Raw genomic sequence first — 20,937 nt, 5'->3', positions numbered from 1 at the left:
TTCTCCTGCAAAGGGCAGTGTTTGGCTTATACTTTCTCAGCAGCGTAATCTGCTGTAGAAAATACAGTGTGTTCTAACACCTTTATCTATAAAAAATACACCTTCTTTTAATAGGAGCTACAGTTCAAGAGTTAGAATGCATTTAACCAAGAGCTTATAAGCATAATGAGATCTTCAGCAAACTGCTGCATGAAATCATCACTTAGCAGTTTTCTATCAACTATGTGGCAAAGTTGTAATTTGCCCTGTGAATGCTTCTGTTTCTTCTGCAAAAAACAAAGTAGTTCTTTTTTGCTGTGCAAAGGCATCCAAATATGTCTTTTCGTTTACTGAGTTGTTGATACAAAGGAGTCCAGTGTAATAGGTTAAGTCTATGCATCTCTTCATTGTGAGTAAGGCTAGCAGGATTAACCTTCCAAAATAAAATGGGTGCAATAAGCCAAATACCGAAGTCATTAAATTAGTATGACGGATGAATTTGGTAAATGCCTCTAGAATCCCAAACTGTTAAATTCTAGGATTTAACAGGTTCCAAGTAACTTGTTAATTTAAAAGTGAGTGAGACAATATATTAAGTCATAGAGGAAGCCTCAGAAAATCAAGTATGGAAAGCACTGTTGCCCTAAAATGGAGGGGAAAAAATCTACATCAGGCTTTCACGTCCAGGGTCATTCCATCAATCTTTCCATATTAACCACTATAAGCATACATAACATTAACGGAGAGAAAGCATTTCTAAACTAACATTTCAAGGTCATAAGTTCAAGTACTTAAAATTTAGGAAGTGACAGAATGAGGACTGACAGTGAAACTTTAATTCAGCTATCTTCCATGCTTATGGTAACATAACCTTTTATTCCACAGGACCCTCTCCTCCACTTAGTGTGCAGGATGGATTCACCCTTTTGATGAGCAATTGCTCTGTTTTGCTTTCTTCTTGCTCACTGTGCACACCCCAGGCTTTATTTTATATATTTTTATTTATTTTATTTATTTATTTATTTATTTTATTCCATTTTATAGATTAACTCTGAGCTTCACCTTAGCTTTTGGATAGTACCAACCAATGTAAAGTGTGAGAGAATCACAGAAAAAAATCATTTAACAATATCTATCCACTTGAGGTAAGGAGATACGATTCCTCCCACCTTAGCATTGTAGTAAGATGTAACATCTAAGTATTTGCTGGTATGAGCAATTCAGTTTGATGGGTCTTAAGACACCAGCCTTCAGAGTACTTTTTGGTTTTAAACACTGATGCTTCTGACTTCTGGTGCTTTTCTGCAGCTGTGGTTGTTCACCACTTCAGAAAGCCACATGCTGGGAACCCAAAGTAAGCAATCAAACATGGGGAACAACTACTACTAAATTCAAAAATAAAAAATAAAAAATTGAAAAAGAAGTTTAAATGACTTTGCTAGCAATACACAGGTAAATGGGATAGAATCATAGAATGGCTCGGGCTGGAAGGGACCTTAAAGATCATCTAGTTCCAATTCCTTTACCAGTGGAGAGCACAAATGCAGTCCCCCACTACCACAAATTATACAGTCGAGTTTCCCACATTTGGGGAAATCGCACGAATCAGCATACCTGGAGTTCAAGGTATGAGCTTCGCCCTGGGAAAACCACCTGCCTGATCATGGTGCCTCCCCTGCCAGGATAAGACAGGAAAGAGAATGTAGCTCCTGATAGCAACACGCAAACATCTGACCCACAGGACCTTCCTTCTCTCATCCAGACAGCCTGTGTTCATTCACAGCCACAAGAAGAAAGCCTGCAGACCCTCCACTGATTTCAGCAAATATACAAGGGTATGCACTCCTGAGGCAGGCATCCCATTAGAAAATGTGACCATGAAGTTAAAGACACCATGCTAATGCACACTTAGGCACAAGCTACACTCATGATTCATTGGCAGTTCTTCAGGAAAAAATAAATAAATAAATAAACTGAAATTTTAACACAAACTCTGAGCTTTTAAATGCCAACTCTGAGCAGCAACTCTAATGTCAATTGCAAATTCCTGTTCAAGAGCACTCTATGAGAGGAACAGTCACGAAGGTCAGGGCAGTATCCTTTCTGTAGCCCCTTCCTAAGAGTCTTTTGAACTGACTCATCTGAAATTACTGAGGCAGTCACAGAACAGGAAAAGTTTCAACACCAAACTAAATGCACAGCAATCATTCCTATAATTTCAAGAAAAAAAAAAACTCCCTCTCTGCTTTGGCTTGTATGCTAACTTACAACAGCTGTGGCCCAGATTCTCAGAATTATATCCATTCTGAATACTGTTCTACTTAACATGTGGATGGAGCTACCTGGGAAGGTTTGGAGACCAACATTGACAATTATATTTGAAACTCACTGCATTCTGTCCTCCCAAAAATTTATATATATATATATATATATTGGCAATGCCTAAAGTTTAGGCTTTATTTTATAACATTCTCATGAAAGGGTCAAAGAAATCTCTTTGTACTCTCCTATGCATTGCATTTCTTCCTTACTTTCTAAGATGTATTTTGCACCCCATGGGGCAGGCCCTTGTTGAAGATAATGTTGTGGAGTATAAAGTAATAAATGGTGATGTCCACATTGACATAGCTCCCCAAAGCAACTTTCATAGTTAAAAATAAGACTTGCTTTCATTGTCATCTGAAAACCAAAGCAAGCAAGCAACATAATACTAAAATGAAGTATCACTTAAAAAAAAAAAAAAGAGTATCCTGCAATGCTTTATGTGCAAAATTTACAGAGTTATGGGAGGAAAGCCACTAGAATAAGAAGGGTTTTTCTTGTATTGTTCATGCATTCTAGCACCCTTTTAATAAGAGATTACTGGGAAAAACAACACAGCATCTTTCTGGAAAAGCTAATCATCTGATCTTGTTATCCATGCCACATAATCACTGCTAATCCATGTTCCATTATGTCATATTCCGCAGTACCCTTTCCCTTGTGTTCACAGTCCTGCTATCTCTTTTTCCTCCATTCACATCTTCCTCTCTGGTACTTCTGGCCACAGGAAACAGTTTTCATTTACTGTTTCCTGAAAGCTTGCGGTTGCTAAAACCTCTTTGGTATTTATGATAAGTATTAGTATCTATAGGATTCAATTAACTCACAAAGCAGCCCTTTGCTTGTCTATGGTATTTGCCTTCCACCCACACTTTCTACCTTCCCAGATTTGAGCTTGCTTTTCTTTCTCTCTCTCTCTGTCCCTCCTTGTGACTCATTCACACTGCTTGGAAGTCCCAAACACATTTCAGCAGCTCTAGGGATTGTGTTACCTCTGCTTGCACTGCTGCTGAACTCCTTACCTGAATTAGAAAGAGGTTTGTTCTCCTTCCTCCTCAGCTGTACATTGAGCATGGTGCTGATAACTTATGGAAAAGGCTGTGGAATTGTTTTGTTTCAGGAATATCAGTGGGTTCCTGTGAGTCCTTACTATCCCACCTCCATAGAGATGCTGCTATGTAACAGTGCTGTCATTCAGTCCACCAGCATAAAGAAGGATGCTGCTGCTGCAATGTAGCAAGACTATTTTAATTTATGTGGGACTATTACAGCTCCCATTCATCACTCTGAAAATCCATGCAGCAGAAAGACTGCCAGCACTGCATTTTCCCTATGCTACTTGGGATCCACGGTGCGTCATGGGCACAGAGGTGTGTGGTTCCCTGCCTCTTTAGCATGCCATTCGCTCCCTTCAAACTCTCCTGAATCTCAGCATTCTTACTCAAAGTTAGGTCTGATTCACTTTAATAGGAATTCAATGGTGATATTTGGTAGTGTTCTTCATTGGGCCCATTTTCTATACCATTCATAGTGTTGCCAAAGGTGCCTGAGTTAGGCAACAGGACACCCTAAGTTCCCTCTACCATCAAGGAAAGAGCTAGCTGCCTCCCAGGATGATTCACAATGGAGGTGGATTGAATAATGCCATGGACCTGCCTGTTTCTCTATTAACTATACAAAGCACACAGGGAGACTAGACTCCTAACTTGACTCTCTTAGTTGCCTAAATTTGGTTGTGTTAATCCACCTCTACGTGTTGCTACAGATAAACATCCAAATGGATTGCAACACGATAGTTCCTTTTGTTCTTCTTTGTGTACCTCTTATCGTGGAGTAATTGTGGTTTCCATATACTGAATTTTTCAAAGGAAAAATCCTATGCACTAATATGTAATCCAGTTCACTTTGAAAACAACTCTGGATATTAACACCGAGGCCAATTTTCTGCCACTCCGCAGCAAGCAATCTCTGAGTATGCCCTGGCTTTAACAGGAGCTGCCAAATACAAGCAGAAGCTGTGATATCTGCCATCCTTCAGGGCCACATGTTAATGCTCTGTGTGCATTATCGGTCACTCCTGGGCTTGATCCAAAGCCTATTGAAATCCATAAGAGTCTTTTACTAGATTAAAGTGACAGGGAAGTCAATTCTCCTATCAAAAAGAGTACTTTGCAGGTTCATTTGTAGGTGTCAGACAGGTGAGTTTCAGACCTTTCATGAGAAAGGGGTCTGAGTGAAGGCTGAACTGAGGTGTCAGTTCTTCAAAGATCAGGGGCCATTTGGGTCCACTGTTAAGAGTTCCCAGCATCTGTACTTTTTAATGCTGCTGGTAGTGCACTAAGCTTCATTTGTTAGGCTGGGGATGACTTGTCATAACACACGAGTGGTTTAACAAGTGAAGATAAGAGCCCTTTCTAACACTAAGCTCTTCTATATCTGCCTCATACAGCATTCTGCATTTGAATAACAGGGCTGTCGAGTAATCTCAGACTTGCAGTACCATTTATGGCTTAGCTTTTGACTTTTATGCAATTAGCAGAAGTGGTAGCATTTATTTGCTTTCAAAGGAGACTATTCCCTCTTTCTCCCTCCTGCTGCAACCTCCACACCCTCCCCTTCAATCAACCGTGTCTCAGACTGGGAGGGAACTGGAGCAATTTGACTCACCCTGTTAAATAAAATGATTGGAGCAAACAAATGTGGCCTGTGCTAAAGGCTGCTTAAGTCCACAGGACTTAAGTCCACTGTGGACTCCAGAGAAATGACTGTCCTCACTGTAGAAGTTGCCTGGCAATATGTACATAGGAAAGCAGTATCAGTATCAGTTCTCATTATTGCTATCTTAGTATTCCCATTCTGCTCAGGACCTTGCCTATGTCCATGTTTTTCCCTCTCCTTCCCTGCTAGATCAGCAGATAGAGTGGTAATGCAGCCAAGGATGCAGCTCTGAGAGAAGGAAGGCAGCACAATAAAGGTGGCTGGGCAAGGCACACATCTTCAGCTGGATGTATGGTCAATGGCACACGTGTGTGAGTCAGTACACACTATATTCTCCAGGCTTTCAGTAAAGCTTGTAACAGTGCTGGGGAGTCAGATTATTGAAAGGACATCTGTCCATCACTCGGATTTCCAAGGAGTTGAAAGACAGATTTCCAGCACAGAAGCAGCCCGATTTCCTCAAGATCTCATATCTCCTTTAGGCAACTGAGTGACAATGCATATTCAGAGTGTTACATATGTAGATTTGACCCATTCAATTTTGATGATTGAAGGCAGATTTCCCACAGAGATCTGAACTTGTTCTTTAAATGCAGCTCTTAAAAAGTGACCCAGACTGTGCAAGCAAAGGTCTGAGAGCAAAGGGGCAAACTAAACAACCCTGGTCAATAACAAATGTAACTGCAAACAGCCTGGTGACGCAATCGCCCACCCTAGGGAGTACGCTGTGACCGAAGCACACTCGTCACCAGTGGCTGCAGAAGACACTCAACCCTCTGGTGTTTGTTCCACTGAGTACACCAGGCATGGGCTTTAGGCATGCTCCTAAGAGTGTGTGGAAAGTTCTAAGCCTGCATATGTTCCCACTGAGTTCAAATCAGAGCCAATGGGATGCTCCCGGGATTACGCACTTTGGTGAAATCAGGCCACAAAATATCAGCCTCTTGCTGAACTAAGCTAGGCGGGAACCTGATACAACTGATTGTTTTGTTCAGCACATACGTTGAATCTATTACATTGTGGTGATATCAGCTGGTAAGCTGCAGAAATGCCTAATAATTTATCCAGCACCTTAACATGGGCATGCTTGAGCCACTTCTGAAGCTCCAACCTAAGGAGCACTTATAGAACCACTAGCACATAAATAAACATATTTCCCCCACAAACAGTATTTCTCATATCAGAGATGCAACAGTCAGTCTTGGTAGATTGACAGGCTTCATGTGAGATATCTTATAAGTCATTGCCACTGGCAATGAGTGTGCCGTACAACAGAGAAGCTATGACTTTCTGACCATTTATAGACCTTATACAACTATACTCGTTGACCCTGAGGCAATCTGCGTTCTTATAAGGATAGCAGCCTCAGGTTGCCTCAAAAGTACTCCTGTTCTAATATGTTGTCATCTTCCCTCTGGCCTGTGAAGTAGAAGTCTTTTTACCTTTACAAAAATGCAATTGCATTTTATCATGGTAGCAAACAACCACACCAAGTAACAAAATATCCCATCCAGCATTGCATTGCTGGGGCCCAAGTGAGATGACATGATGCTGAAATTCACTTTCCAGATCAACACCAATTGCCACGTCATTAGGGCAGTGCCAGTTGAGGGGATTTTTCACAATGGGATGATTTCACAACTGGACACTGTGACAACTCCACCATGTCAGTGCTGTATTACAGACAAGTCACCCAATTCTCAGTGTTAAAACAAATGGCTTTAGAGGGAGACAGACATGGCATGTAGCAAAAATGATATGTTTTATACCTCTCTCAAGTGTTTATATCCTCTCCTGTATAGGGCATCACACAGGAGCACAGAAAGCACGCACCACTGAACACCACCCTGGCTGTGCTCACACCCCAGCATAGAGGAGCATACGGGATGTGCTCATGTGTGTGGAGCTCCAGGAGAACCATTGCTGGAATACACGATGACAGAGGCAACAAGGCTTTGCTGGCACAGGTTTGCACATGCTCAGCAACACTTTGCACATATATTGGCAGGCTCTCACACAGATAGTAGTTGGGGCCAACTGCATTGACATGTCCTTGTTTATGGTTTGGAAACTGCAGCAACATCTTGATCCTGAATATATTAAAAAATCCCTTAGCCCTTCAACATACATACTGTAACTCTGCTGTTCCCTTCAGTCTACAAGGAGTCTGGAACTATAGCTCTGGGAGAAATTCAAGCTGCATGGTTTATGTTACAAATCTGCTTTTACTGAAATCTGGTGAAAATGGCAATCAGTGTGCTTAACCATTTCACTCCTAATAATTTAACTGAAGCCTTTAGGCAATGCATTGGTGGATCACTTCTGGTTGAAGAAGAAGTTGAAAAGGACAGAGTGGAACTGAAAGCAGGAATTCAAGTTCTCCACTTCTTCAACAGCAGCCCTGCTCCACCTCCTATCAAGATAACCTAAAGGCTCCAGCCCCCCAAAATCTCTCCCTGTGGAAGCTTCCCAAGTTCCAGAAGCTCCAGCTCTCAGATCCTTGTGTTCAAATCTCTACTTCTCCTCTGACAATTAATAATGTATAATGAAGTTCTTGAGCAACACAAAATATCAGGTATTTTATATCAGAATATATAAATGTACAAAGTAAGTCTTCTAACAACAAGAGAGACCATGCCCAGCCAGGTGCTTTATGTGACATCAGAGGTATAATTTAACTGCAGTGTGCCACTAATACTGTGACATATTCTCCTGCTAGAGGTATAGAACAGATGAGTACAACTCCATTTTACTTTCTCTCTCATAAAATTCAAACCCATTTCCAAACTGACAGCTATGGTGAGATCAGAGATTTTGATGAAGAACTGCCTTCCAGTTGGTCCATGGAGCTAGTCCAGCTCCAGAGGTGGTGCAATTCAGAAGGAGAGAGAGAGCAGGCATAAAGATGCTGACAAAAATGCATGGAGGAATGTAAAGGAAGAGGTGTAGATTATAACGTAATATCATTCTGATATTATTTTTCCCCCTGTGCTCTGCAGGATGCTTAGCAGCAAAGCCCAGCATTTTTCTCTCTGGTCCAAACTGTGCCAGCATACTGCCAGAGAATTTTTGAGAATTCTCTGCTCCTCAGTAGCTAAATTTTGTCCTTTGCAGTTTTCAGATTTCTGACAGAACTGCTGGTGACAGTTGTAATAATATTCTGTAAAATGTTGTGGTGGTGATTCTTTGAATGCCTTTGTGGTTTGCTGTCCAGAGTTATAATAACCTATGTTTGCCCAGATATGTGTTCTCAGCTTGGAAGCACTGTAGCTAGCATTTACTGTTCTGCCTGGGTGACATGTGTGTGAGCATGTGTTGCTAAGCTTGTGAGCAAACTTTTCTCCAGGTATTTGCACTGTGCTTCCTACTCCCTGGGTAGCATCTCTCTAACTTCACATCTCGTGGAAAGCAGGTGATGCCAGGTTTCTTCCAAGGAGCAGAATGCACCAAGAGGACCATCAATGGCTTCAGAGCCTTGTTTCAGTGCTGTGTTTTTCTATCAGTTATCTCCTTCCTTAATCCTAAAATAAAATATTTTAGGAAAACAATAGTGAAGGGAATAGAGGAGAGTCAGAAAAAGAAAAATGCAGGTCTGTGACTGTGAGACCAGAGACAAGATTCAAACCAGCATAGCTGCACAGAGATTAAGATTTGATAAAATAGTTTACTTCAGATGACAATCTCACTCTGTTCCTCTCCATAAGTTTATATTCCTCAGAAGGATGAGATAAAATAGCCAGTGCACATTAACATTAGCCTTGTCTTAGATCTACTTATACATGTCTTTAGCAAAAACTGTTGAGTGAAACTTTAGGGACCACTTTGTGTGACTTACACTGAAATCATGTATGTGTATATGAGGCACCAATTTCAATTAAAATTGGGGTAAACTTTGGAAAGAGAACTCTAAACAAGGCTAAAAGTAAGATCCAAAAATCATTTGAAGTCTTAAAGGACCTACTCCTGAGTCTTTCTATAGCTTCTCAACCCTTTATATATCTGTGTTCGTGAAGAAGACAACAGAAAAGAAGAAAGAGATGTGAAATATGCGTGGTACTGGACTTAGTTTTATATTAAAAAAAAAAAGACGTATTCCAAAATACAGTGTAATACACTGGACCCTGATAGTGTATGGATACTATAAAAGCCACAATCTCTATTCTGTGCCAAGCAATAGCTCCTATATATATTCAAAAACTACATTCTATTCTGCTGAAAGATTGAAGAGAGTTAGTTATTGAGATGGGAAGAAAGGAGCTGAATATATTTTGAGAAGAAAATCCTTCATGGTTTGGCTATACACAAACAATGTTACACCCCCTGAAAGCCTGGTTCTTGAAATGAACTCGTGCTCTAGAGGAAGGAAAAGCTGAGCATCCTATCCAAGTGACTGGCCCAATTCACTCCTGCATGCCAGAATTACACAGCATTTGCTATCATTAAAGAAATGCGATATTATGTTATTAATATATATATTACACACTACAGTTGTGGAATCACAGGCCAGACAGGCCTTTACCCCCTAGTACCCCAATACTCACAAATGAAATCCCATAAAGAGAGCCTTTAATCTATGTGCTTATTAACCATTATTATTAGAGCATCACCAAATTTATAAACTTAAAAGTGCACCATCACAAGGCTTTAGGTTCAGTGGATGACAGCATATTGGGATGCTAAATAGTAAAATTGTCCTTAAGAGTTTACATTCAAGAGCCTTGTCAGAAACCCCAAAATCCGTAGAGCTAAACACAATTTATGTGGAGCAGCTATGCACAAAATCTTCTTCCAAAGCCAAATTCTCTTATTGATGTAAACTCTGCTTTGTCTCTTACTCCTTTTACATGCCCTCTCCTGCATCTCTTCCCCTGCCCTCTCCTCAAAAGGGGGATCATCTTTTGCCTGCTGAAATTAGCCATCAACATATCCTGCTCTATTCTTTGCTGTCTCTTCCTGACCAGTGATGTTGAGTCACATCCTCTATGGGGGACAAATAAGCCTCAGAGGCACAGTAGAGTGTCTCTTGCCTGAGAGTAGTTTCCTGTGCTGCTTTGCTCCTGCTTTCTGATCACCTCTCCTAACTCCACACTTGCCTCCCAGTTCCAGACTATGCTCCTCTCCCAGCTCTGGTCCTCATGCTGAGCTGCAAAAAAATGTGCTCGCAGGTGGTTACATTTATTATCAGCTGATGGAGGTTTGATCAACAAGAAAGGTTAAACCATGATTCGGCTAAGCGCTGAACCTCCCAAGAACTCTTCCTCTGGCAATGATCCTACAGTCTGCTTCACTCTCCAGCGCCATCTCTTCTGTTTTTCATGCTTTCCTGACCTCTGATTTTCTTCCTTCTTGCTGCTTCCTTCCCCTTTTCTCTTCCCAGTTCGCTCATTCTCCCTCCTGTTGGGTTTTCCACCCCCTACATCTCTCTGTTCTCTCTTCCATGGGGTATACGCAGCCCCTGTCCTTGCTGTCCCTCTCTTGCTACCCCTCACTCTCCCCCACCATATGTCCTGAAACTCCTAAGGCAGTAAGTCTAGCCTTTGCACACAGCCATCAGGCTGAAAGGAAAAACCTGAGTCATGCCCCAAGCTGAGATTTCATTGGCACTTTATGTTTTCAGCTCACTTTTTGTGTGTTTGATACTAATAAGAAAGTAAAATTGAGAGCTATCACCCAACTTAATAACCTGATTTAGGAAAGAGTTAATTGTGTTGAAATCCCTTTGTATTCTGGGAACATAGGAGGGTGGTAGGCCCTGTGTATGTCCCATGTTTTCTAGGTTTAGGCCATGGTCTACTGAAACATATGCATGTAACTACAAGATCTCTTAAGCCAGTATGCTTACATTTCTCCGTGTGTTTTCTTGATTTAAGCCTCAGCTGCTATTAAAAGGGAAACTTCTACTCTGGAAATAGAAACTCAAGATAAAAGGACTTCAAATAAGCTGAAAAACTTTAAATTAAAAAAAAAAAAGCAAAGAGAAAGAAAAAAAAGAAAGCTTTATAGCGATACATTTATTTTTTAAGAACTAAAGAATTATTAATTCTATATATATCTATACCTCTGCATACAGTCTTACAAACACAATCATTTCCCTACTTTTTCCTTTTTCTATTTCTCTTAATAGAAACAACTTTTCACACTGAAAGGATACATGGAATAACATAATTTTTTGTTTATTATTTTAAACAAAATATAAGGAAATCCAAAATATCTGCTTTGCAGTCTAATATCAATAAACCTCCATGAGATATCTACTGATATGGTGATCCTGACACTTGTGTGATAGAAAGCAGATACTATCACAGCCTCACAATTAATTCAATATCATTGTTGTTTACCCCTGTTGTATCTGACCATCCATTACTGTAATGGATCTGCCGAGAATTTTCTATCTCAACAGCTACTCTCTTGAAATCATAACATGCATCTTTTCCAGGTGTAATAGAGAAGAAGAAGGTAGATTTGTCATTGTTCTAAGGAGCTAATGCAAGCATAGTGCCCTCATATTAGCACAAATGTAAATTACCCCAAAGAAAGAAAAAGGGAGGGAGGGAGGGAGGGAGGGAGGAAGGCAGGAAGGCAGGAAGGCAGGCAGGCAGGCAGGCAGGAAGGAAGGAAGGAAGGAAGGAAGGAAGGAAAACTAAAAGTCACCTCTTAGTATTTTGCTCAGTTCAAGGGAGAACTGGTGGGAATAGGGAATATTGCACAGCTTTGTACTGTCCAAGAAAAGCCACAATGACATTCCTTCAGCATGCTGACAACATGTTTCCTGCCCAGGTATTTTCTGAGATGGGGTCTCTTCTGTGCAACACACACAGCTATGGAAGGCAATATTATTCATTGCCAACTACACTACAAATTTCAGCTGACCCTAACTCCGCTTTCAGGTATGCTGAAGAGAAGAACTGTTAATGGTTTGGGGTCTACACTGAGATCAGGAAAGTTCCCTTTCATTTCTTCACCCTGCTGGACTGTGTGATTTGAGTGAAATTATTTAGTCCCTGCATCCTGCAGTTCAATACATGTGAAATAGGGCATTTTCCCCAAAAAAATGACATGTTAACGGGCATATACACAAGGTTGTGGTGGGTTCACAGACTGTGGTAACAAAGATATCTGACAATATAGTCAGCTTCTAGAAGAGCTACCAGAAAAGCTGGTTGACTGCATTTATCTGATATGGATATCTAGATATATTAGAAAGAACAAGAGCAAACAAGAAAGCAATGTGATCTTCAATTTAATGGTAGTTTCCCTATTGAGAGACTGTAAGAAGTATGTATAAGATAAGCTTTAAGAAGATAAAAGTTTTAGGTCCAAATGCAATGCCAGCTGAGGTGCCAGGGTGTGTATCCATTCTCCCTGAGAGCTCACTTTGGATCACACCCCATGGATCTGCCACCTGCAATCTTCCAAAATCTCTCCCAGTCTCTGAATCCTCTACAGTGAGGCAATGAAAATTATGCACCTTAAAGAGCCATTATGCACACTAAAAAACAGCAGATCAAAGGAGAATTTAGGACAATAAATAATGTTTTCCTTCTTTAAAAAAATTATTCCGGGAAACTGTATTGCTCAGGGGATTGGTACTGGGATATGGAGCCTTTCATCACTGATCCAAACATGACCCAAGTCAGTAGTGACCAAAAAAATGGTTACCGTTTGGCAGATGCTTTGTGGCCTAGAGTATTTGAAATGAGTTGATGGTCTTAATCCAGTTCCCAGTGGACAACTATCCACATCACAGAAACCACCAGCACAATTGGCACCCTTATTGGCAGCCTTAGCAGGTTGGCCAAGGATTAAATAAGTACAGAGACTGAGCCACCCACTTATGCCTATCTAGAGGTTGCCCCTCTAGGTCATGGATGAGACACAAGGATGGGGTGGAGTGGGGAAGCTCACACACCCTCTGCTTGTGCTGTACTGGTTTTGTGGGTAAGGAGAGGAATTCATTTTCCAGGGCTCTGATTCAGGCACCCTTCATAAACACTATATTCCTGCGCATACGTTTAAACATGAAAGGAGTCAGAAATGGAGAGACTTGCAGGTTTAGTGCTCTCTCAAAAAAAAAAAAGGAGGGTCAGTCTAATTTCCAGGGAATTCATCAACCAGCGTAGTTATAACGGGGTTGCATTTAACAGAATGTGTACAAGCAACCTGTAGAAGTGAGAAACACTTTGAGAAACATTACTTTCGCTATGCTATGTTGTCAGTCATCGTTTTAATTATCTCACAAGATGTCTTAGGGGGAACACAAACTATGCCAGCTACTGGCAGCAAGCTAACGCTGATTTCTAATTAGGTATACAATAGCAACTATCATGTAAGCAAAGATCTGACAAACCTCAAAAAATAAAAAATTAGAAAATCTGTGCAATATGAAGAAAAGCAAACGAGACTTTTGTTAGCACTGAAAGTGTTTTCCACTTTCAGAGAGGTAAAATATACCAGGCCCCTGATTTACCCTTACCCAGCATATGAGATATTCTTCTGAGTTGATGTATTTTGCCACGTCTTTACAATAAACAGCAATGTCCTAACAAAATACTGTGAGATAAATCCTGTAGTAACTCAGGCAAAGTTTAGATGGAACCAAAATTTAAGCTTACATGAAGGGCAAACAGGAAAAACGTTGCACGTGCTTCCCTGTGTGAAGGCATGGAGACATCTCCCCTTCCTGCAGCCTAAGCAGGCAAGGCTGGAACAGGAACCACAGTGTGCGGCTTGTGGCAAGCAATGACAGTTCTGCCAAGTAAAGACACAGGGAACAAATGCTGCGAGCAGCATGAGGCCCCCCTTTCCTGTTCACCTCAGTGGCAGCCAGAGAACCTTATTGCCTGTCAGATGTTATTACACCAAGTCTTTAATAAAACAGTAGAAAGATGTGTACCTGTCAGGTATTCTTCATTACCTGACTGATTTAATACCTAGCTGCCATACCTGCCTGCAGCATGACTGAAATGCAAGTCAGCCTGCAAAAGCGAAGCATTTGCTACCTTCAGGAAGGAGCTGCCATTTGGTCTTTGTTACAGTACAGCCCTCATATATTTTGGTTTTCAAAGCCGTTTCTGTAAAATGGAAACTCCAGAACGGAAAAGTGGTGAATTCTTAAAAGGGTCCTTGCCTGTGATATAACTTGTGCCTAGTCGGGGGGGGGGGGGGGGGGGGGGGGCAGTATTTCCATTTGTTTTTATTTGCACCTGTAGTGGCAAGGTTTTGGTAGCAGGGGGCCATAGGGGTGGCTTCTGTGAGAAGGATCTAGAAGCTGCCCCATGTTTGGTAAGGGCCACACTGCTGGCCAGAGCTGAGCCAATAAGTGATGTTGTTTTGCGCCTTTGTGAGAGAATATTTAAGAGAGGGGAAAAAAAAAAGCTGCGCCACACAGCAACTGGGAGAGTGAGAGGAGTGAGGAACAGCCTTGCAGGCACCAAGGTCAGTGAAGAAGGAGGGGGAGAGGTGCTCCAGGCGCTGGAGCAGAAGTTCCCTGCGGCCTGTGGTGAGGACCTTGGTGAAGCAGGCTGTCCCCCTGCAGCTCATGGAGTACCACAGTGGAGCAGGGTTCCACACTGCAGCCCGTGGAGGAGACCACGGTGGAGCAGGTGGACCTGCACCGACAGAGGCTGCGGCCTGTGGAAGACCCCTGCCGGAGCAGATTCCAGGCCAGACCTGTAGCCCGTGGAGAGGAGCCCACGCAGGAGCAGGTGACCTGGCAGGAGCTGCTGCCCATGAGGGATCCAGGTTGGAGCAGTTTGCTCCTGAGGGATGGACCCCGTGGTACGGACCCACATCTGGAGCAGTTCTTGAAGAGCTGCTGCCTGTGGGCAGCCCATGCCGGATCAGTCCAGGAAGGACTGCATCCCATGGGGGGGACCTCACAGCACAGGGGACAAGAATGACCGAGAAGGAGCGGTGGAGAAGAAGTGCTATAGACTGACCATAACCCCCATTCCCCCGTTCCCCTGCTCGCGGGGAGGAGGTGGAAGAGGGTGGTTGGGGGGGAAGGTGCTTTTGGTTTCTTTCCTTTGTTTCTCACTTCTCTAGCTTGATAGTAATAAGCAATAAATCTTACTGTCTCCCTATGCTGAGTCTGTTTTGCCCGTCACAATAATTACTGTGCGATCTCCCTGTCCTTATCTCAATCCTTGAGCCCTTTTCATCGTATTTTCTCCCTGTTCCTCTTTGAGGAGGGGGAGTGAGAGAGCGGTTGTGGTGGAGCTCGGCCACCCACCCAAGTAAAACCACCACAGCACCTGAAACAGAAAGGGAAGGTCAAGGCTTGGAAATAAGCACAAAGTGATGAGAAGTAGGAGCTCATAGTAGCAGGGATACCACTCAGTACAGCACCTGACCCTGGATGTCTACACACTCCTGCCATGCCAACACATGCTAGATGTGAAGAGCACCCTGATATAAGTACTTGACCTAAACTGAACAAATTTCCTAATTGCAGTAAGACAACACTTGAGGGTGTGGTTACCACAGAAAATCACACCCATGGACAGATTAGGAGCACCTGGCTGCACCTTATGCCTCCTTCTGCCCCTGGGGCACGATTATCTCATCAGGTGCCACCTGCCAAGTCTTGTTGCTGAGCAGCAGGCATTAGCACACTATGGAGCTGGTCTAGGGAGAAGAGAAAAGAAGAGCACACAGGGGCAGCAGGCGCAAGTGCTCGTCCCAGCACATTCCTTAAAATCAAGTATTTACACTGAGATGATGCGTTGGTTCTGCTCAGAAGCACAGCTGTGTTTTGGGTTTACAAAGGAGCAAGGTGTTGTTTCTAAAGTCTGCCCTGCACCCCTCACATCCTTAGCATGGGTTGTATTGCATTACTGGTTAATGGACAGCCCTGAACTTGCTGCTCTCCAGCCACAGTGTGGCCTACATGAGACCAAAAGAGATGGGTAAGCTCCCTGCTAGGGGGTTTCAAAATGGTTTGCCTTTTTCTCCTAGAAGAGGACAAAGCCAAAGAGAGACACAGGCTTTATGACTTCCAACATGTTCTGACCATGAAAACAGCGTGTCGACTTCAAAGGATGACCAGGTGAGGTTGTGCTCTGCATATTGTCTCTGCATGCATGTCTTTCTCATCCCTCCTGTTCTCTTTCATCCCCAGTTCAAGGTGTAAAGCGTAACCCCTATAGCAATTAGTGGATCATGGCCTAGCAACAGAAGACAGACCAAACCTCTGTCTCTGCCAGGCCTATTGAGCTCCTCTGGAACAACGAAGATCATAAAACTCAAGACAAAGCTCTGAGCCCAGAGGTAAGTTACTCTCGGTCGAAAGGATCTGTCTGGGGAACAAACCTTCAGAGATTAGACTAATCCAGAGTGTGATGACCTTTGGGTCATAGTGCAAGAGCTTCCTCTTTGATATATCTTTTACAACATAACCAGAGTGACATTAACAACAATAACCTGACCCCATCCCAGCCCTCAGAAGCACCTACCCTGGGCAGAGCTCCCCAGGGACAGAAAAGGGACAAAAGACTCCAGGAAGTCTACAAGGGATGTGCCAATCTAATTGTTGTGGGCAGTGCTCAGATACTGTGAGGAGAGTTGCCAATAAAGGAAAACAAAGAAAAACTGTAAAGCTAAATTATGTACCCCTTAAGGCCATGGGAGTGAAGAAAAAGGAATTTACTGTGAATCAGATGAAGCCATATGTATTTGCACCCTCACCCTTGGCCCTTTTGATAACATCAAAGTCCACTGTATATGAAGTTACCCCAACTGATTTAGCTGTAGCCCACAGCAGTAGGGAATCAATGTAAGTCCCCTTTTCTGCTCCTTGCTCACTGGACTTTACAGACATGCTGTTCTCCATCCAGAAAAATCCTCCTTTAAGGCTCAGCACAACAGGTCTGATTCAGAAATGTTACTTACTCTTCATTCCCCTTGAATTTCTCACCCTGAGTCATCAGACTACAGTACAACTTTAATGTGGAAAGTTTTGTGGGTACGTTTTTTTTTAACTTCAGAAAAGAAAAGGTACAACCAGAGGGGGAAAAAAAAGTGTCTCATGGTTGAGAGGACTCTTTTAACCAAGGAGTCACATGGCTCCCAGGCCAGCAGCCAAAGGAGTCATGAGAGATGCTGCCATTCCCCAAGAGCTCCCTTAACCATGTCCTGCCTGCTGCCCAGGCTGCCACCAGCCACCGCCTCATGCCCAGCAGCTCTCCCTGGCCGAGCCTTGCTTGGCTGCACCCGTGGGTGTCTGGCCAGCCTCCCAGGATGAGGAGAGACAGTCAGAAGTGATGCTCATGACCCAGGGAAGTGGCCACACTGGACATGGTGGTGAAGCAGGTGAGTGCGATGCCATCTTTCTGATGAGACACAGTCACGCTGACTCTCCTCTTTTCTGTCAGAGAAGAGTCACTGAAAGTAATGACATGGCACTTACACTGCATTTTCCATTTCCAAAGTGCTGTGGCAGCTTTTGGTTTCCTCCCCTCCCTCTAAGCCATGCCAGCACTGCCATTGCCCTGTTAAAGCTGTGAAAAACTGAGGCAGACAGAAGTCAGGCCATTCAGCATTTGAGGTTTTCCTCCAGTCTCAGACCTCCTCTGTCATCACCACAGAGCAAAACCCACCGCAGAAAAGCTTCATCTTTAGAGGGGCTACCCTGCTGCCCTGGCCATGGTCCAGGTCAATTAGAGATGCACTTGGGCTTTTGCAGATGCTTTCCTGCATTACTGTGGGGGATGTTAGGACCAGTGCTGGCCCCACATGTGCTCACAGCTCTGCCATATGCTGCCTGGCAGCTGCAGCGTTCTGCCCCAGCCATGAGTGAAATGATCCTTGCCCAGTTCACTTGAGTACTGGGAGGATTAATTCACTTACAACCCTTGTATGAAAGCAACTATTATTAAATAGTAGTCATGTTTTATAATTATGTTTCACTTCAGCCAGATTAGGAGGGTGGATATGATATCCAGACCCAGAACTGCCATGCTTAAACAGTTTTAAATTAAATACACCTCAAATTGTTTTCCAGACCCTACTTGCAGGCAGACAGTGGTTTATATCTTTATGAGTTATTCTTACTTCTAGATTTGAAAGCTGGGCTTCCCCACAGTGCCTTGCACACAACAAGCAAATGCTGCAGTGTTTTTGAAGTGCTTCTCCCCTCAAAAAATAAATAACGTTTTGTTTTTATGTCAGCTCTTACTGTCACCAGAGGCCATAATGATTCTTTCAATAGTCCATAGAACTGATTTTGGGTTTTGTCTGACATGGAGGAATAGCCTCCTATTAATATTGCTTTTGCTGTATGTTCTTGGGAAGTATGGCCACATTCCCTTCAAATTTCAAAACACCGCATGCCTGTGCCAAGGCTGCAGGAGAAGGGATGCTGGAAGAACAAGACTTGTGCTGACTTTGGGCTTGGTTCTCCTCTCACTTGCGCCGCTCTGTCAGCTTCAGCACAGCTGCTCCTGCTTTGTTAAGCTACTGGATTGCAGATGCAACCCCAGGGGAGGGAAGCTGTAGGCCTTCATGCTGAAAAGACAAGATATTATAGGAACTTCCCAAAATGCTGCACAAACCTCTGGTGGTGGCCATCCAGAAGAAAACACTTTTGTTGTGCATCCCAGGTATGTTCTGGAGGAAGAGGCAAGTCATCAGCGTTATATTTGCGCTTTGTACCGAAACCACAAATCTGCCAGTAAAGTCCACCTAGCATCAGGGTGGCTCTACCTCAGATAAGCAATCTGGGACACAGTACAGTGACCAGTGGACTTGCTGTCACTTCACAGGGGAAAATTCTTCTGCCACATGTTAAACGTCTGAGGCTAGCTTTTGCCCACAGTTGCACACTTGCTATACCACTGGATGTCCTTTTCCCTAATTAGTTAGGAACTCAGGATGAAATCTGACCTTGGACAAAGAGCTGGAACACAGACTATGTCACCATGATGATTACGTGGGATTTTTGCATTAAAGTGAATTTTATCATTAGTGGGTTTCTGCCACAAGGGAAATCTGATCCACAGGCCTAGGATGAGAAGAAAACATAAGTACAAAACTGTAGCTACAACATGGGTACAAATTATATCCACTTTTAAAATTATTTCTAGAAAAAGATACAATAGCTCTCTAATTTAGCCTGCCATCAGATTTTCTAAAGAAGGTGTGATTGGTCATAAAATATTTATCAGGTGATAATTATCTTGCTGTCAAATCCTAGTAGAAGAAGGATTTTTTTTTTTTTAATGAAAGTGATGGCTTTGGCCATAGCTATCTTAACTTTGCAGAAACTGTCTATACTCTGCTAATACTGAACAAGATAGCTAGCTGGCAGCTTCCTCAGACTTTCAAGAAAACTGCCTTTAGAGGAGAAACAAAGCCTAAGAGAAATGTGGAAAAAAAAAATCAGTGCTTTGAATAAAGGTTTGTCCTAACAGCATTCAGGCAGTAACAGAAGAGAGAAGTCACAGAAATACATTGCATGTAGATAGAGAACTCTACTAAGAAAATCCTTTGTGTCTCTTTAGCTAAAATTTTGTCACATTTGTACCAGCTGAAGTATTTGCAAAGCTCCTTATGCATGTATTTTAGCAAGAACAAATATATAGGAGCTGTCTTGAAGCAGCTACCAAGTCCTATGCATTTTTTCACAAAGGAGGGAAAATGTGTCCTTTTACCTTTGGGGCAGGACTGAAGGGAAAGTAAAAGAGATGGAGAAGGTGCTAATAATCCTTAAAGGACTGAAAGATATCCTTAAGGAACCTTCTTTCCCTGGCTTTTCTTCCAGAGCATGCCTGAGCTCCTGATCTTTCTTAGCTTCCCAAGTAATTCTGGGCTTGTAAATCCACAGCTTTCAGTGACAAACTTGTTCGGCTCTTTGCCTGCGTACACAGAAAAATTCCGCAAGTCATGGATATTTTGCTTTCATGCATTGATATTTTGGTTATGGCTCTCATGGCCAGAGGCCTGGCTGGTTCCCACACAACTCTTCCATGTAGGGTGCTACTGCCATACGATAAAAGTTATATGCCTCAACTGGGACAGGCTGGGGCAATGCCATCCAGGAGGGCAATGAAGCATCAAGGAGGAAGGAACAAAGATAATGAGAAGAGTCAAGCATATGACCTAGAGCTGCAAACAGCCAGCTGTCAGGTAGCAAGCAGGTAGAGGTGTTTTGCCAATGTGTGTGAAAAACACTGGTGAGAATCCACTGTGGGTTAAACAACGTGCAAAGGTTATGGGCTGAAGGAATCGCCCTTGCAACATTAAGCAGTTCTGTAATGTCTGGTGTCAGCACGCCTGCAGAACACCTTTGATCTAGAGCTGGTCCCAGCTTCCTGCTGTTTGTAGTGACCTGGGAGGACAACAGCATTAAGGTGTGTTTTGAGGAATCCCTCTGACAGTATTTCAGCCCAAATTACACAGCTGCATGCACTAAGAAAACACTTGGCACCATTCCACCTTTACCGTGCCATATTGCCAGGTCCACATGGTGTATTTTTTCCATTGCATAAAATGTATTTGTCAGTCTAGCAGTATAATTGCAGCTTTCTTTGTCTAGCTCTTTAACACCTCCTTTGAAAGATTGTCTTCTGAGGGATTAGCCTTGTTCTTTAATATGCTAGCATATCTTCTTTAAACCTGACCTGCTCATCTGCACATTTAAAGATGCTTTATATCCAATGGTAGTATTGTGTTAGTAATGCAACACATGTAATAATTGCAGGCTGTCATCCTACAAATTCTAGATGCTACCACCTTTCCTTATAATTACTTGTCATGAGTTTTTAAAATTTAAAGTGTGCTAGAAATCTAATCCCCAGAACCTGCTTGCCACAAACTATTGAGAATGGGTGCTACATCCATCTGCATTTAAATTCAGGGATATCCAGTGTTTGGCCTAGACCAAACAGGGAGAAGGGTGGCATGTTTACCAGAGCCCTATAG

General features: G+C 42.8%; 1 protein-coding gene and 1 non-coding gene across 3 annotated transcripts in view; both read right to left on the bottom strand.

Annotated features, from left to right (window-relative positions):
- The window catches only part of WNT7B (Wnt family member 7B), a 93,751-nt gene that overhangs the window by 61,046 nt on the left and 11,768 nt on the right, over positions 1-20,937 (bottom strand). The gene's annotated exons all lie outside the window — the stretch shown is intronic.
- LOC125179870 (U1 spliceosomal RNA) lies at positions 1,506-1,669 on the bottom strand. Its single transcript, XR_007157852.1, has one exon. It is a non-coding gene; the product is annotated as a U1 spliceosomal RNA (small nuclear RNA).

Source organism: Anser cygnoides, chromosome 1 (genome assembly GCF_040182565.1).
Source record: "Anser cygnoides isolate HZ-2024a breed goose chromosome 1, Taihu_goose_T2T_genome, whole genome shotgun sequence".
NCBI lineage: Eukaryota > Metazoa > Chordata > Aves > Anseriformes > Anatidae > Anser > Anser cygnoides.
The sequence above is the reverse complement of the archived record's forward strand: the minus strand, read 5'-3'. Positions and strand labels throughout refer to the sequence as shown.